The sequence below is a fragment of the Lupinus angustifolius genome, chromosome LG06 (assembly GCF_001865875.1).
Source record: "Lupinus angustifolius cultivar Tanjil chromosome LG06, LupAngTanjil_v1.0, whole genome shotgun sequence".
Taxonomy (NCBI): Eukaryota; Viridiplantae; Streptophyta; class Magnoliopsida; order Fabales; family Fabaceae; genus Lupinus; species Lupinus angustifolius.
Window position 1 is genome coordinate 15,855,001 of NC_032014.1, and position 9,927 is coordinate 15,864,927.

Genomic DNA, 9,927 nt, shown 5'->3' on the forward strand with positions numbered 1-9,927 from the left:
CTTAGTAATGCGAATGTACGGGTAACATGTGTATTTTTAGCCATGCGAATGCACGGGTCACATGTATTTAATTACTATCATTATATTATTTAATTAAAAGATAACAATGGTATATATATTCATGAAAAATATATGTATTTTAATTAGTAATATAACAAATCAATTATTAGACTCTTTTTATTATTTTGATTAAATTTATAAGAAAAAATATATGTCATATCCTAACTTAGTGTGTTTTTAATTTGTGAGTTATTTTCATACAATGATTTTAGCTAAAACATAATCAAATAATGAATATATGGGTAATATGTGTTTTCATAGTAACGCGAATGTACGGGTAACATGTGTGTTTTTAGCCATGCGAATGCACGGGTCACATGTATTTAATTACTATCATTATATTATTTAATTAAAAGATAACAATGGTATATATATTCATGAAAAATATATGTATTTTAATTAGTAATATAACAAATCAATTATTAGACTCTTTTTATTATTTTGATTAAATTTATAAGAAAAAATATATGTCATATCCTAACTTAGTGTGTTTTTAATTTATGAGTTATTTTCATACAATGATTATTAGCTAAAACATAATCAAATAAATAACATTTAATTATACAATATTTGAATGCTAAAAATATATTCAAATATTTATACACAATGAACATTAATCTAAAATAAAACATAAGCATTTAAGAGATATGCTAAAAAATCCTTATGACTTTATATAATACTTATAAACGTAATCACAAAAAATATGATGCAAAAATAACTCCTTATATTTATAATTTTATATAGAAAATATAGAGGTGAGATATTATCCTGACTTTATTTTGATTGCTTCATGATTGCTGCCTTTTAGCTAGTTGTAACCGAAATGTCAATAATACTATGTCAATAATGCCATATTTTATCCATTGATTGCCATTTACTTGGAATGATGCTGATTCATATTTGAAAAGTGTGTAAGAAAATGTGTCCTCTGATTACTCTCCTCTATAATTGCCACTTACTGCCTTATAAATTATCCACGTGATACCATGAATTCTGATTTGCATCCTTTGGTGTTCTTTAGTCATTTTGGAAAAATAATATAAAATCCATTTATTAATGCCTTAGTTCTGTAACATGCTATCACGGATAATGTCCTGGCACCATATTATTGGGTGATGAAGGAATGTCATGCACACATATTTTGTTTCTTTCCTTTTAATGTACTGATCTTTTCTATTGATAGCAGTATTCAGAAACATATGAGCTTCCAAGGAGCTTCGTTTGGCAAGTGTAGGACTAGATAAATCTGCTGAAGTTGTTCATAATGCTCCAAAGCATCTGGTAATACGTGTCTTATTGTTTGAAGTTGTAATAACTAAGAAACTTGTTAGGTTCCAGAACCTGATGAATAATGGCTAACTGATAGGTAATCTTTTCCTATTTATATGGTGTCATAGAATGCTTACTTTTAGCAAAAAATGGATTTTTGAAGGGTCCTTTAAAATTAAGAACTTCATTTGAATTACTCATGTGGTTCCCATGCTGCTGTATAGCTCTAAAAATGACATTTGCTTGCATATATCACACCTTGACTGAACATGTTTTCCTTCCCAAAGCTCCAATGCTACTACAACAGTACTAGACTAAAATTTGTCATCCTTGGATAATTTCATTTTCAATCATTATGGCTGAAACGTTCTGTTAGTTTTGAGCTTATGTCAAATCAAGGAAAACGAGTTCAGGACCTTAGTATAAAAATCTGCTTTCTGTTATTTTCAGGATCCCGGATCATGTTTATTCACAGACACAGTCTATTCTTTCTCGCGATGGTTCACGTCAGCATACAGGGAGACTCTGCCATTCTGCTTAGTATAATGTTTATCTTTACATACCAAATCTTTGTGCTAGTCATGATTCATTAAAACCTGGTGGTGCTTTAGTTTCTTGACTTATGAATTGTATAAAGGAGTGAATACATCATTATCATCTAGCATTCTGTGTATGCGTCCTCTTGATGAGTTTTTTTTTGTTTTGTTACCAGTGTGATGTGTATGTGCGCTTAAACGCATGAACGTTTTTGGGAAAGTAACAATAGATGCGCAATAAAAGTTGAGCACTCTTTTGCTAACATTGGAGGAATACATACTATAAAAAAAAATTTTAGGCACATATTCTAATAATAATATTGATGTTGTATATTATTTACCCGAATGCTCTTGCAAATCATAAAATGATGCTCTTTTCTTAATGAGTATTGCGCCAAAGATAGAAAGTAAAAGTGGGACAAAATTGGGTGTTCACAACTATTAAATGCTTTTGATTCTTATGTTGTCAAATACCATGGTTCACAATCATCATACAATTATCCCACACCTTTGAGAGTCCTATTCATTAAAATTACATTATATAAGACCTTCTAGGGATTCAAACCCATTTTCAAGATACTATATTACACTATGAAACACTTTTGAGCCTAATAATAATAAATATTATGGTTCACATTTGTCATATCATTATCCCACACTTTTACTATGCTAGAGTTGACGTTCAATAACGCGCGTTTCAGATATATAACAACGTTTTTGGGCGCTTTCTATGTGAGTGCACTAGTATATAGTCATAATTAACAACGCTTTTGTGGGCACTGTTGTATGTATGACATACAACAACATCACCTTCAACGAGTGTTGTTACATATTTCATACATATAACAGTATAGGCTAAAATGTGTGATGTTGTATTGTTCATAAATATTCTCAACAATATAGATATATGACAATGTAGCTTACATAGAGCGTTGTTGTATTAATCATATACAACCATGATGTTTGTAATGTGCGCTGTTGTATTAATCATATACAACAATGCTGTCTAAAATATGCGTTGTTATATTAATCAAATACAACAACACTCACTTTAATGAACACTATTGTATTGTATACATACAATAGCACCACCTATTGTGAATAAGATCTTGCTCCTGATCTTGACATGGTTTTGATGAAGACACCATAATCACATAAAGAAGAAAATGAAGAATACTTGATTGACAAAATTTAAGTTTTGCTTTGCATGATCATTTTGTTTAATGAGATTTTATAAACATGTGAGTTTTTGCACATAATGTTTCAAGTCTAAAGATGTGTGCTCATGTTCATGAAAATGTGTTAAATACACCTAAACAAATATTTTTTTAATCAAAGAAAGTGTTATGTGAACACAAGTTCAAAATTGGAACTTTTCTAGGGGTACGTGTTTCACAAGTATTTCACCAATGAATTGTAGTTATTTGAACTTGGTTTTTGCCTCACCTATTCTCTTAAATAGTATTTTCAATCAAGGATCGTTAAGGTCTTGTTTTTTGTTGTAATGAGGCTAGGCTTTCAAAGAATCATGGTATTTCTAGATAATCAAAGAATTTTAAGTTAACAAAGCAACACTTGAATTTTTCAAATAAGCACTTATTTTCTTGACTTTTTCCTATTCTTCTTTTCCTAAACATCTTAGCTTTTGAACTTTTTGAACTTTTTAGCTTTTTCATTATATATCTCAATCTCTTTTTGGTTTACTCCTTTCTTTTTGGAGTTTTTCTTGTGTTTTACAACTTTTGTTGTTTTTGTAAAGAGATTGAGAAATGTTTGCAAGCATGCTCTTAGTTTAAAAATTCATATCACAAATTAAAAATCATCAACTAAGGCATTTTTATGAAGATTTTGGTTAAAGTATCACAAAATAAAATATGTTCATAAAAATTGCATGGTGAATACTTAACCTTTAAAGATAAAAGTATCTTCCTTTGTATGGGATTTTGAAGATTCAACTTCTTCTTTTCTTTTGAGAGTTCAGCCACTAATCCTTGCTCATTCCAATCCATCATTATGTTATTCTTTTGAAAAGATTGATGATGGGTATCTCCTTATCTCCTAAAATATTTATAACAACAATATGAGATTCTTCACTAGTGGGTTGACTCCACTAGTTCCAACTTTTTTTCTTGTTTTTGTATTTTTTAACTTTTAGATGTACAAAACAGAAAAATAAAACAAAGAATGTAGAAAATAGAAAAATAAATTTATACCAAGATGAAAGAAAATTGTATTTACAATTACTACTGATATAAGATATAAATATGAATTTATGTTATCTAGTATTTCTCTGGCAACAAGGCCATTTTGTTGAAAGTGATGATTCAAGAGGTTTTTCTCTCAACAAAAAGGTCCACTTTTATGGCATCAATTTATTGAAATATTTAGTGTGATTATAAGAGTAGTTTGATTCATTTTAACTCCATTTTTAGGTTGAGTTTAACCACACCATTTTTTATGAAAGGTTGGTATTAAGATTGAAGTTAGAGTGATGAATAAATAAAATAATGAAAAAAAATAAAGCAATAAATAAATTGTTAGTAAGTTAGCATGTTAAAATGTTAGCATGTTAGATGTTAACAATATGTACATCACACCGTTAACATAGTTTCAATCTATGAGTTAGATTGTACTTATGCATTAATGTGTGTTAGTCTTGAAATAAACTACTCCTTACATAGTGGCAACCCCTGGATTGGATTGGATTGGATTGTAATTATCCAATTGGATTTCTATTTCAACAAACAAAATTTAGAAAGTAACTCTTTACTATATTTACTATTAAATCTTTTTAAAGATTCAATTGTAATATAGTATAAGGTTATGTCAAACCATAAAGAATTGCTTAATAGAAATGTAATCGTACTTTGTATCTTTTATCAATATTAAAAAGTAAAAAAATAGTTGGTTTGTAATTTTATAAAAGTGATAAACATTTAAAAGTAAAGAAACTGCATATTTACAAATTCAAGATGAGAATATAGTTAGAATGATGGAGTAATTTCTTAAACAATATCAACATGATAATTTATGCATGTGTTATACCTAGGTTAAACCACACACCAGATTCTTACCTTTCCTTGAGTGTCCTAACCTAGAAAAGATGATTTTCAAACCTTGTATAATATACTAATCAATAGTTAACTATCACTCGTCGGAGTAGTTGGCCACACCCTACTTTAGATTCATTAACATTTATTAGCCTTAAATGCAAGTTGTTTAAAATAGATGCTAGTGTGACAAGTGAACTAAAGTGTATGTTTAATTTTAGTTCACTTGTCAACACTTTAAGAAGAAGCACTTTTGGATCTTTAAATCAAGTTTTAGGTGATCAAGCTAAAACCACATTAAGAACTTTTTAAAGGATGAATGTAACCAAAGTATTGACTTGTATAAATGAAGAAGATACAAAAGAATGAAAGAAATTATACTATATTCAAACCGATTTAGGAGCATTAGCCATCCATCTAAAGATTTGATGCTTTTGGTTCTAAATGATGATACATATAAAATGACAAAGAAAGCCTAAGAAAATAAGGAAACTGAAATGGTATGTACAATGATGAATAGTGTGGAGAATGGTTCTCCTTTTATAGGCCAAGTGAACCTCTTGTTTGGTGTGCCCATCGCTTTCAATTCTAATCCCTTGGGCGGCTAGTTGGTCTGCCTATTGTGGGCTATGTTCTCATGCATAATGACACCTCCTACTTGGCTTGTCTTTACTTATGTCATGCATGAAGTCATGTACTTGGCCCTTAAGTTAGGCTTGGCTGGTTGCTTAGCTTGTGACATCATTCATGACATAGCCTTTCTTCAATGCCAATGTTGAAAGAGTTTTTCTTGCTATTTAATGAGGCAAGTTTCTGATTGATTTATTTAATGACAGGTCGATTCTTTGCTCGTCATCTCGACTTTGTTGGAATAAATTCCAACGCTGGAATAATGGTTTCAAGAATGTTCCTTTAATAAAAAACTTAGCTTTATTGAATTATTAACAATTTCATACCATCTCGACTTTGTTGGAGTAAATTCCAACGCCGACATAATGATATGAATTTAGCAATTTAACACAAGTGATAATGAGTGATATTTATTTTTGTTTTCCTTTGTTAACCAATCTACTTCCTTAGGGAAGGTTGGTAAAGAACAAATAAATAAAACAATAAAGTTATAATTTAACTGTACCACTTCTTTCGAAGGGTTGGTATAAAGAATAAAGTAATAAATAAATGTTAGTTGCGGAAATGTAAATGACAGAAAATAAATGTTAGTTGCAGAAAGCAATTGACATAAAGTAAAAGTTAGTAATTAGATCACTCATTATAACTGTGTATTTTTCCTTTTCACAAAGATACAATTTATTAATTAAATTGCAGATTTATTCAAGGTTTCTTTCTTTGTCAACAAATAAATTATAAGTTAACACTTTACTATTTTACATTTGCATATCTTTCAAGATTCAATTGTAGTATAATATAGGATTATGTCAAACCACAAGGAATTGTCTAATAGAATATTATTATAAACATGCTATATTACTACTAAAGTTTTGAACATAGTTTTGGTTTGATTTTGTTTCTGGACTTTGAACAAGTAAACATAAATAAACATAAACAAATATTATGCACAAATTCTTGAGGAGAAAATTTAGTTTGAATGATGGAAATATTTCTTAACATGTTTGTATGAAAAACGTTTATAAAAGTTATGTGTTATATCTTGGTTATTCCAAACATCAGTTCATAAAATTTCCCCCAGTCCCCCGCCGAGAAAAAGTGACTTTCAAACCTTGCAAAATACACTAATCAATAGAAAACTGCCATTCGACGAAATAAGTTGTGATGACTTATTTTAGGCTCCGTAAACATTGATTAGCCTTGATTACAAGTTGCTTAAAATATATGCTTTGATTTGTAAAATGAAATAAGTTGTATTACTACTTTTTAGTTCATTTTCAAGACTTTAAAAAGAAGCATTTTGGATCTTGAAATAAAGTTTTAGGTGATCAAGCTAAAACCGTATTAAGCACTTTCTAAAGAATTGAAATTGTGAAAGTAATAACTTAAATATGATTCAATATAATGAAACAAGAAATTACAAGAAATATTAGTGAGCCAAAATTCAACTAAAATTTAGGAGCATTAGCCATCTTAATTCCAAGGATTTAAGACACTTTACATGCACAAATGAGATTGCAAAATGAACTTTCACATCTCATTTGATTACTCTTTATCCTCTTGAATTAAGGAGAAACTACAAAATACACTTACCTAAACTAATTTGGAGAAGAAATCCTCCAAGAAATTACAAAGAAAAAGTAGAAAAGGAGTGAATTTCGGATTCTAGAGAAAAGTGGAATGTGGAGTATGAAAAATGTGTATGAGTTGAATGAATTAAGCCTTGAAGTGCCTCCTATTTATAGGAGTTCTCTTCCATCGCCAAGCTCCTCTCTTCCACCGTCAAGCTCCTCTCTTCCACCACCAAGCTGCTGACCAAACCTTTCAGCATGGGTTTGGTCACTTGGCCAAGCAGCTTAGTCACCTACTTGGGGCTGACTCACCCAAACTAGTTGTGAGCTATTGGCCCGACTATTGTGAGCTACCTCTGAAAAGCCTATGGGGGCTACTTGGAGTGAGGTCATGCATGATGTCACTATTGCTTGGTGGCTAAGTCAACTTGACCAAGTTGCTGGGTGCAAACTGCCAGACGCTTATGTGTTACCTCAAGCTAATGGAAAAATTAGTTTTAAGGAGATGTTTGATGCATATAATTTTTTTTAAAGAATAACTTCTAAACACAAATTTAATTAAACACAAAACATAACATAAATTAAAAACATGGTAACAACTTAAAACATAATAGCAACATTAAAACATAATACCAAATATTTAAAAAGAAAGATAATTAACTTAGAAATGCATGTAAGGAAAAAGAGAAAACCGGAAAGAGCTTTCTTAATCTTCATCTTCCTCCTTCTGTTCCTCCTCACTTGTGTCTTGTAATCTTCACTCGGACCACTTAGTGCTTGCCACAAATTCCTCATAGGAACCTCCTCTGAAGTTGGATCTTTTTCAAAGATGCTATGCAAACTCTTGTAGATCCCTTTGATGCCTCCATAGCACGCCTTTTGTTGTAGATTTTGTATTTTTTTTATCTTGTATGATGGCGTCTATCTTGGAGGTCATTGTCGTCCCATGAGTAATTTGTTGATCTTGGCCCAAATTGCCAAATTGTTTCCTAAGCTCAGCCCGAGCTTGCGAGATGCTTTTCTCCTTGCAGTAAGTGCTTATATATGATGTATTGATTTCAGTCTTCAAGGTTGTGACCTCCTTATAAGGCCCAAATACCATTTGATACTTGTAAAGGTCAGTGATCAATGAAGGAAAAATCATTGAAAGAACTCCCATCGTGATGCAATAATGAATAGCATTAGAGATGACTACAACAATGTCAATGGAGTCTTCATCATATGTAGAACTGATGAGTTTTGCTTTGGGGGTTGGCAAATCAAAGACATGTGAGGAAGGCCATATGTTGAACAACACAAAAATGGCCCAAATTTGTGACATTTGGGTCATACAAAGTCTGAAGATTGGCCCACATTGGTTGAGCTCCAAGCCTTCTAAACATAAGCTTTTTCTAACATAAGCTTCATCATGTCCTTCTCCTTCCCCCGTATACGCAGCACTCAGCTTCAATTGATAGGTGGACAAGTCATGACCATTTGTTGAAAATGGGGTCTACGGGTTGCCCAAGTAATCATTTATCATGTATTTGTCATAAAAAACTTGGGCCCCATTCACTCATGTATACCGATTCATCCTTGTCTCACTTGAAATAATGGAGTTGGAATAAAATTGTTTCACCACATCCATTGAAAAGATCTTTTGGGGTTGAGCAAGCTTTTACCAACCGTACCTCTCCACTATGAAAGTGAAGCCTCCAAACTCATCTTCATCCAAGTTGACAATCTTTTCCATATTGGTTGCACTTTTTAGAGTTATTTCCTTGAACTTTTTCTTGTCATCATTGGAAGCAAACTTGGTGCTCTTGTCTTCATTAGTGGCTTCATTTCCTCTTCTTGATAAACTCCTACAAAAAATTTCAATTCCAACAAAATATTTTTTCCAAACCAAGGAGTTAGTCATAAAAATCAAGATTGGAATTTGTTTAGAGCATGCATTTTACTTTTTTCATTTTTGCTTCAAATTTGTTACTTAAGTTCAAAGTAAACAAAAACAAAAAATTTGATGCCTCATTCAAAAGTGCACAAGTTTCAAAAAGTGTAGTCAAGTTTGACTATTTAACGATGTCTCCATTGTTGGTGGGTTTTGAACAAGTTTCATGCCAATTTTCATTTATAGTGTTCGGCCAACATGAGTTTTCAAAGTGTTTGATTTGTAAAACAAATTGCTAAGAAATTCATAACTTTGAATTTTTACTCATGTTTCTAACATATCTCATTCTTTTTGGTTGAACCATTTTGAAAATGTTTCACTTTAACCAACACAACCCCTCTTTTCAAACATTCCATTTTCACAAAAGTTTTGAAAGGCATGTTCGTCTAAAGATATGTGGTTCAATAAAAAACACTATGATAGAAAGTTTCAAAAATTGTTTTTTCAAGTTTTCATGATCTAGATTTTTATCATATGAGATGTGTCAAGGAATTTTTTATCATTTTAATCATGAACAAACACATCTATTCAAGTTTAAACATAATTAATAAGCATATGCACATCTCAACAAAATTGTGACGTTTTGAAACTTTTGGTGTTGGGTTTTCTAAAAATTTATTTTCATGTGTTTAAAAACATATTCCCAAACAAAAGGATTCAAAAAGTAAGAAATAGATAATGAAAAGTAAAGAGAAAGAAGAAACTTAGATGATGGTGAAAAACTTGGAGAAGAACATGAGAGAGTTTTTAGGAAATTTGAAAGCTTTTATGATTTGAAAAACTTTGAAAATGACTTGGTGTTGTCAAATCAAAACATTGTGGGGTTTAAATAGAATGATAATCTTTGGTCAAAAGTTTGATTTATTCAAAAGATATGAGGATAA